Source organism: Lathyrus oleraceus, chromosome 3, assembly GCF_024323335.1.
Source record: "Lathyrus oleraceus cultivar Zhongwan6 chromosome 3, CAAS_Psat_ZW6_1.0, whole genome shotgun sequence".
In the NCBI taxonomy this organism is placed as follows: Eukaryota; Viridiplantae; Streptophyta; class Magnoliopsida; order Fabales; family Fabaceae; genus Lathyrus; species Lathyrus oleraceus.
Genome location: NC_066581.1, coordinates 456,750,604 through 456,759,592, shown reverse-complemented (window position 1 = coordinate 456,759,592; position 8,989 = coordinate 456,750,604). Strand labels below are relative to the sequence as shown.

The following is an 8,989-nucleotide window of genomic DNA, read 5'->3' as shown; positions in this document are numbered from 1 at the left end:
GTTTGAAAGTTTTCCTTGATATGCGCTTATCATGCCATTTTTTCGTTCTTTCCTTGTAGATTCTGGCATTTTCGTAAGCGTCTCGTCTAAGTTCCTCTAATTCGTTTATATCAAGGATTCGCTTTTCACCGGCGGCCTTATAGTTTAAATTTAAAATTTTAATAGCCCAATAGGCCTTATGTTCTAGCTCTACTGGGAGGTGGCAGGATTTACCATAAATAAGCTTAAATGGGGTTGTTCCTATGGGAGTTTTGTAAGCAGTTCGATATGCCCATAAAGCTTCGGGTAATTTTGATGACCAGTCTTTTCTTGACGCGACGACTGTTTTTTCCAATATCTGCTTAATTTCTTTGTTAGACACTTCCACTTGTCCACTGGTTTGAGGATGGTAAGGTGTCGCTACTCGATGTTTTACACCATACTTAAACAATAGTTTTTCGAGTATCTTAGATATGAAATGCGATCCACCATCACTGACTACTATTCTTGGGACACCAAATCTTGGAAAGATTATATTCTTAAAGAGTCTAGTTACTACTCGTGTGTCGTTTGTTGGAGAAGCTATAGCTTCAATCCATTTTGATACGTAGTCAACCGCTACGAGTATGTACTTGTTACCGAAAGAAGGTGGAAAAGCTCCCATGAAATCTATTCCCCACACGTCGAAAATCTCTACTTCCAAAATGCCTTTTTGTGGCATTTCGTCACGTCTAGATATGTTTCCTATGCGTTGGCATCTATCACATTTCTTGACAGCAGCATGCACATCCTTCCATATGTTTGGCCAATAAAGACCGGCTTGTAGGATTTTAGAACAGGTCTTGGATGTACTTGCGTGTCCACCATAAGGAGCGGAATGACAATGTTGGATTATACTTTCTATCTCTTCTTCAGGTATACACCGACGGAAAATACCATTGGGGCCTCTTTTGAAAAGTAAAGGGTCGTCCCAATAATAATGCTTTATGTCATGGAAGAATCGTTTCTTTTGTTGGTAGGATAAATCAAGTGGAACCATTCCGGCGGCTAAATAATTGACAAAGTCGGCGTACCATGGTGTAACGCATACAGCCAAGGTGGTCTCTACTTGTTCATCAACTCTATTTTCTTCCAAATTAGCTATAAGTTTATCGTACGAGAAGTCATCGTTGATCGATGTTCTTTCCGGTTCCAGATTTTCTAATCTAGAAAGGTGATCTGCCACTACGTTTTCAGTTCCTTTTTTATCTTTGATTTCCAAATCAAATTCTTGTAACAACAAGATCCACCTTAGGAGTCTAGGTTTAGCGTCCTTTTTTGTTAGGAGGTACTTAATGGCAGCGTGGTTAGTGTAAACGATTATTTTAGCTCCGACGAAGTAAGAACGAAATTTATCTAGTGCAAATACTACTGCTAGAAGTTCTTTCTCGGTCGTGGCGTAATTCATTTGCGCTTCATCTAGAGTTCTACTTGCATAATATATGACATGAAGTTTTTTATCCTTTCGTTGCCCTAAAACAGCGCCTACGACGTAGTCACTTGCGTCGCACATTATTTGGAATGGTTCATTCCAATCCGGAGTCTGCATTATGGGTGCGGAGATTATTGCTTGTTTAAGCGTTTGAAATGCTTCTAAACATTTATTGTCGAAGATGAATTCAGCATCTTTCATTAATAATCCGGTTAGAGGCTTAGTTATTTTAGAGAAATCTTTAATAAATCGTCGATAAAAACCGGCATATCCTAAGAAGCTTCGTACTTCTCTCACAGTTTCCGGAGGTTGAAGGTTTTCGATTACTTCTATTTTAGCTTTGTCTACTTCAATTCCTCTATTTGATATAATGTGTCCTAAAACAATTCCTTCTTGTACCATAAAGTGACATTTTTCCCAATTAAGTACTAGGTTTACTTTTACACATCGCTCTAGAACTCTTTCTAGGTTTTCCAGACATTCTTCGAAACTTTGCCCGCATAGGGAAAAGTCATCCATAAAGACTTCCATGATGTTTTCGAGAAAATCGGCGAATATTACCATCATGCACCTTTGGAAGGTTGCAGGAGTATTGCACAAGCCAAACGGCATTCGTCGATAAGCGAAGGTACCAAAAGGACATGTGAACGTTGTTTTTTATTGGTCATCAGGATGAATTGGTATTTGAAAGAAGCCTGAGTAACCGTCTAGATAGCAGAAATGAGAATGTTTGGCTAATCGTTCTAACATCTGGTCTATGAATGGTAAAGGAAAATGATCTTTTCGGGTTGCTTTGTTTAGCTTTCTATAATCAATGCACATTCTCCATCCCGATTCGATTCGTTTGGTTATAGTTTCTCCTTTTTCATTTTCGATAACTGTTATACCTCCTTTCTTTGGTACTACGTGTACAGGACTAACCCATTTGCTATCAGATATAGGATATATGATACCTGCCTCTAATAACTTCGTTACTTCCTTCTTCACTACCTCACTCAGGATCGGGTTTAGTCTCCTCTGATGTTCCCTAGAAGTTTTACAATCTTCTTCTAGAATGATGCGATGCATACAAATAGAAGGGCTTATCCCTTTAAGATCGGTGATGTTGTATCCTAGTGCGGTTGGATATTTTCTTAAGATATGTAGGAGTTTTTCGGTTTCGAGTTTTCCTAGGTCTGCATTAACTATCACTGGTCGTTCAAGTTCTGAGTCTAGGAATTCATATCTCAGATTTTTGGGAAGTGTTTTCAAGTCGAGGGTTGGTTTCTTAAGGCATTGCGTAGGATCCGGTGTTACTGCTAAGCATTGGTTCAGTCTGTCTTCTACATGATAGTCAGACGATTTGTCATTTTCTAATTTTGTTTCTTTTATGCATTCATCGATGATATCCATGAAATAACATGTGTCTTCTATTGCAGGTGGTTTCAAAAATTTGGAAAGAATGAATTCAATTTTCTCTTCTCCTACTTCGAAAGTGAGTCGTCCTCATTTTACGTCTATGATAGCACCGGCGGTTGCTAAGAATGGTCTTCCCAATATAATGGGGGTAACTTCATCTTCTCTTATGTCCATAATTATAAAATCGGTTGGGATGTAGAATTGACCTATGCGCACGGGAACGTTTTCAAGAATTCCTACGGGATATCTAACGGAACGATCTGCTAGTTGCACAGACATTTTAGTTGGTCTTAATTCTCCCATTTCAAGTCTCTTGCATATGGACAAGGGCAAAACACTGATACCGGCTCCTAAATCGCATAAAGCTTTGTCTATGACAAATTTTCCTATGTGACAGGGTATAGAGAAACTACCAGGATCTTTAAGTTTTGGAGGCATATTCTGGATTATAGCGCTACATTCAGCAGTGAGTGTAACGGTTTCGCTATCTTCAAGTTTCCTTTTACTAGAAAGAATTTCTTTTAAGAACTTAGCATATGAGGGCATCTGTGTAATAGCTTATGTGAAAGGAATGGTGATGTTTAATTGTTTCAGTAGGTCAACAAATTTTTTAAATTGGCCCGCGTCTTTGGTTTTAATTAGCCTCTGAGGATAAGGGATAAGTGGTTTGTAAGGCGGTGGAGGTACATAAGGTTCTTTCTTCTCTACGGTTTCCTTATTACTCTCTTCCTTTTCCTTAGGTTTACTTTCTTCCTCAGTTGGCTTTTTAGAGTTTTGGTTTTTAATTCTTGGATCAGATGGTCCTTCTACCTCTCTTCCACTTCTTAATATAATTGCATGAGCGTGGCTTTTCGGGTTAGGTTGGGGTTGTCCAGGAAATGTACCAGTTGGGGCAGCAGTAGGCGCTTGTTGTTGAGCTACTTGTGAGATTTGTGTTTCCAGCATTTTGTTATGGGTAGCCAGGGAATCTACTTTACTTGCTAGTTGTTTAATCTGTTCGTTAGTGTGTACATTCTGGTTTAAGAAATCTTTATTTGTTTGCTGTTGAGAAGCTATGAAGTTCTCCATCATGATTTCCAAGTTGGATTTCCTAGGAACGTTATTGTTAGGTGTAGATGGGGTCGGCTTTTGATATCCAGGTGGTATAGCTGGGGCTTGATTTGGAGCTTGACCTGGTGCGTATAAGGCATTGTTGCTCTTATATGAAAAATTAGGATGGTTCTTCCAGTTTGATTTATAGGTATGCGAGTAAGGATTTCCTTGTGCATAGTTCACCTGCTCTGCTTGGATTCCTGTTAGGAGTTGACAATCTGTAGGAGTGTGACCTTGGATTCAACAGACTTCGCAATTTTGAGTCACGGCAACCACGGTGGCTGGAGGTGATACATTTAAACTTTCAATTTTCTGGGCAAGAGCATCCACTTTCGCATTAACATGATCAAGGCTACTTATCTCGTACATGCCACTTTTCGTTTGAGGTTTTTCTACCATTGTTCGGTCGCTTCCCCACTGATAATGGTTTTGGGCCATGCTTTCGATAAGTTGATAAGCGTCAGCGTAAGGTTTATCCATAAGCGCACCACCTGCGGCGGCGTCTATTGTTAATCTTGTGTTGTATAAGAGACCATTATAGAAGGTGTGAATTACTAACCAGTCCTCTAAACCATGGTGTGGACAAAGTCTCATCATGTCTTTGTATCTTTCCCATGCTTCGAAAAGAGACTCGTTGTCTTTCTGTTTAAATCCATTTATCTGAGCTCTTAACATAGCTGTTTTGCTTGGAGGAAAATATCGGGCAAGAAAGACTTTCTTCAACTCATTCCATGTGGTGACTGAGTTGGAAGGAAGAGACTGAAGCCATCTTCTAGCTTTATCTCTTAACGAGAAAGGAAAAAGACGAAGTCGAATTGCCTCTGAAGTGACACCATTAGCTTTAACAGTATCAGCGTATTGAACAAATACGGATAAATGAAGGTTTGGATCCTCGGTAGGATTTCCAGAGAATTGATTCTGTTGTACTGATTGTAATAGCGAAGGTTTAAGTTCGAAGTTGTTTGCTTCGATTGCGGGTGGAGCAATATTCGAATGCGGCTCATCTTGTGATGGAGCGGCGTAATCTCGAAGAGCATGAGCTGGTTCTGCCATCTCGGGTATCGGCGAAGGAAGAAGATTTTTAAGATCAACAATTTCGATTGGAGGAAGATTGTTTGCAGTACGATACTCCCGAATTCATCGTAAGACTCGGAGATATCGTTCAACATCGTTGATTCGTAAGTAATACGGTTCGCCTTGTGAGCGAGTGTGTGGCATACAAATCAACGAAAGAAAGAAATAAAAATTGCCTTAGTCTCTACAGCGTAACGGAAGAGTTACGATATCGACTAAATAAAAGTCCCCGGCAACGGCGTTAAAAACTTGGTCGCGACTTTATGAGTCTATTGGGGTATTAACTGCAAGTGCACAGTCTAATCGCGTAGTAATAAAAGATATCGATCCCACAGGGACTTATGAATCAATATACCATTTTCTAAGGTTACTTCGTAAAGCTAAGGCGGATGATACTTTATTGATTAGGGGTAAAAAAGGTAAAACTAAAATAAGATCTAGATTAAATATCAAATAAGCGGATATCGGTATGCAGTTCGTCGTAATTAGGGAATCAAATCTTCGTTGGTTTCGTAGTTTTAAAATAAATCTTTTTAGTAGACACTATTGATTTAAAAGCCTTTTCTCAAACTCTCGCTCTGTTGAATAGACTATGACTTTATATTAACGTGCGCTGTCACTAATTAGTTAAGTCCAAAATCACTTTTTGAAAACACTAGAATCTATAGAAATAGATAGCAGTGCAGAGCATATATAAATTTAAACAATAAAATTAAAGAACCTGTAAAATTAATAGAAGTCTTGATTATTCCTAGCTTCGATGCTTGAACTCTCCACCACAAACCGGTTGGATTTGTTCTTACAATCTTCGATCGGACAAGAAAATAAAAACGAAGGAATAAAATACTATGATCTAACGTAAGGTTAGATCCAGTAAAAAGTGTAAGAACAAAAATTGTTCTACAACAAATTCCTTGATTTTGATGATAACAAAGGATGAAACCAAAAATGGCACCCTAACGAAAAGTTTCTAAGTGTGCAGGGTTCTAAAGAAAGAAGGAAGAGATCTGATGATGTCATCAGATACATAACCAGATCAGATACAAATTATCAGAAGATAAGAAGCATCTGAAGTAGAAACACGTTCAAGAAAGTCTAACTCTGAGCAAAACAGTAAAGTATCAGAAGCATCTGAACAAGAAGTAAGCTCTAGAATTTCTGACTCTGATCAACGCTATCTCTAAACTCCAGAACTTATCAGCGCTATCTGAAGAATCCATCAGAATCCAAAAGAGATCAACATCAGAAGCAAGACTCCAAGATTCTCAGATACACGAAGACTCTGATTATGGAATTGCTAATTATGAAAGAGTAACGTTAAAGTCAAGTAAAGTTTTGCAAATGGATTTCCTAATACAGAAAGAGACGTTAATCTCCAATTTCAATAAAGAAGATACTATATGTGGTAAGTAGTCATTTCAAGGAGAGAAAGTTATCCTGCAGAAGCTATTTAAGTGATGGCGTAAATTCATTTTAATATCCACCAGTTTCAACCACTACTTCTCTTCTATATAAAGGACTGCAAATCAACATTGAGCACAGAACACATACAAGGAAAAAGATACTGAAACATCAACGCTCAAGAAAACACTCTTGCTCTCTAAATCTTCACGAAGCTTTTGCTTATAACGTGAATCACTTTGTTCTTACTATTGTAATACTTGCTTATCTTAGAAGCACTCTAGATTACATAAATCTTTTATCTATTGTTTGTTTATTTCCTCAAGTGACTCTGTGTAGTCTGTATACTTGAGAGGACTAAGAGATCTTTCTCTTAGACGTTGTTTGTAATCTTTCAAGATTAGTGGATTAAGTCCTTGTTGAAGGCGAAATCACCTCGGCCGGGTGGACTGGAGTAGCTTTGTGTTATAAGCGAACCAGTATAAAATCATTGTGTGGTTTTCATTTTGAAAAAGCGCTTATTTTTCCAAACAATTCAAACCCCCCCTTTCTTGTTTTTCTCACCTTCAATTGGTATCAGAGCTCCGGCTCTGTTATTGATTTTCTAATCAAACACTTAACAGTGTAGAGAGATCCAGTACGAGAAAAACTATGGCCCACTCAAATGAAAAAGATAGTTACAATGCTAAGCCTCCTGTTTTTGATGGAGAGAAGTTTGACTACTGGAAAGATAGAATTGAAAGTTTCTTTCTGGGTTATGATGCTGACCTCTGGGACATTGTCACAGATGGATACACACCTCCAGTCTTAGAAAATGGAGCTGAAGTTCCCAGAAATAAGATGTCAGAAGATCAGAAACGTGTCTTCAAAAATCACCACAAGGCCAGAACCATACTTCTCAATGCTATATCGTACAACGAATATGAAAAGATCACCAACAGAGAGACAGCCAAAGATATACTTGACTCTCTGAAGATGACTCATGAAGGAAACTCTCAGGTCAAAGAGACAAAGGCTCTGGCGCTTATCCAGAAGTATGAAGCCTTCAAAATGGAAGATGACGAAGCTATAGAGGCTATGTTCTCTAGATTCCAAACTCTTATTGCAGGTCTGAAGGTTCTAGACAAAGGATATACAACTGCAGATCACGTCAAAAAGATGGTCAGAAGTCTGCCAAAGAAATGGAGACCTATGGTTACTGCTCTGAAACTGTCAAAGGATCTGAACAATATCAGCCTTGAAGAACTTGTCAGTTCCCTCAGAAGCCATGAGATAGAACTAGAGGAAGATGAGCCTCAGAAAAGGAACAAGTCTGTAGCATTAAAGTCCAGACCTGAAAGACGCAAACCTGACAGAACCAAAGCTCTCCAGGCAGAAACTGAAGATGCTGACGACTCTGAACCAGAAGATTCTGATGATGAAGAAGAATTGTCCCTACTAACCAGAAGAGTTAAGCAACTCTGGAAAAAGAGGAACAACAACTTCAGAAGACCAAGACCTAGAGGGGATCGATCAGAATCAACTTCAAAAGGTAAATCTAACAAAGATATTACCTGTTATGAATGTAAAGAAACAGGTCATTACAGGAATGAATGTCCCAAGCTAAAGAAAGACAACTCTAGAAAAGAAAGCTTCAAGAAAAATACCTTCAGGACAAAGAAAGGACTGATGGCTACCTGGGATGATAGTGAATCTGGATCATCAGAATCTGACTCTGATGAACAGGCCAACGTGGCACTTATGGCTACCACATCCAGGAGTAGCTCAGATGAAGAATCTGAAGAGGTATTTTCTGAACTTTCTCGATCTGATCTAGAATCTTGTTTGTCAGAAACTCTTAGCTCATATCAGAAATTAAAACAAAAGTTTAAAAACATTAAAGGCTGTCTTAAAGTAAAATTTGAAGAATGTAGTGAACTTGAGATGACAATTCTAGTACGAGAAGATACTATTAGATCTTTAACATTAGAAAGAGATGGAGCAAAGAGAAAAAGCTTAGAATTAGAAGAAGCGTTGTCTCAAGCACCACAAACTTCAAATAAAATAATTTATAAATACGAAGAAGCCTTTCAAGAATTTCTGAAAAATGGGATAGATAGGAGTATTATGGCATCCATGATTTATGGAGTAAGTCAGAACAATAAAAAGGGAATTGGGTATGATTCTAAGGAAGATAAAACTTCTACCAGTGACCAACTTAAGTCTCCCTTTTCATATCACTATACACACACACAAGAACAAAAATTTAAAAATGCTAGAAAACCCAAAGTTATAAGAAACTCTGGGAAAACTAATCTGAAAGGACCCAAGAGATTCTGGGTACCAAAGGATAAGATTGTCTATGTTGCAGATATCCTATGCAGCAAAGTTCAGACACCAGTCATGGTACCTGGACTCTGGATGCTCGCGACACATGACGGGAAGAAAGTCTATGTTCCAAAGTCTGGAACTTAAAGACGCTGGATTTGTAGGCTTCGGAGGAGATCGGAAAGGAAGGATCAGAGGCTCCGGAACTATTGGTAATGGTACTCTTCCCTCTATATCTGATGTTCTTTATGTAGAAGGATTAATGCA

At 38.5% G+C, this 8,989-nt stretch overlaps 1 pseudogene; it reads left to right on the top strand.

Moving 5' to 3' along the window:
- Positions 1 to 4,508: 4,508 nt before the first annotated feature.
- LOC127133355 (uncharacterized) lies at positions 4,509 to 4,608 on the top strand (annotated as a pseudogene).
- Positions 4,609 to 8,989: the final 4,381 nt, after the last annotated feature.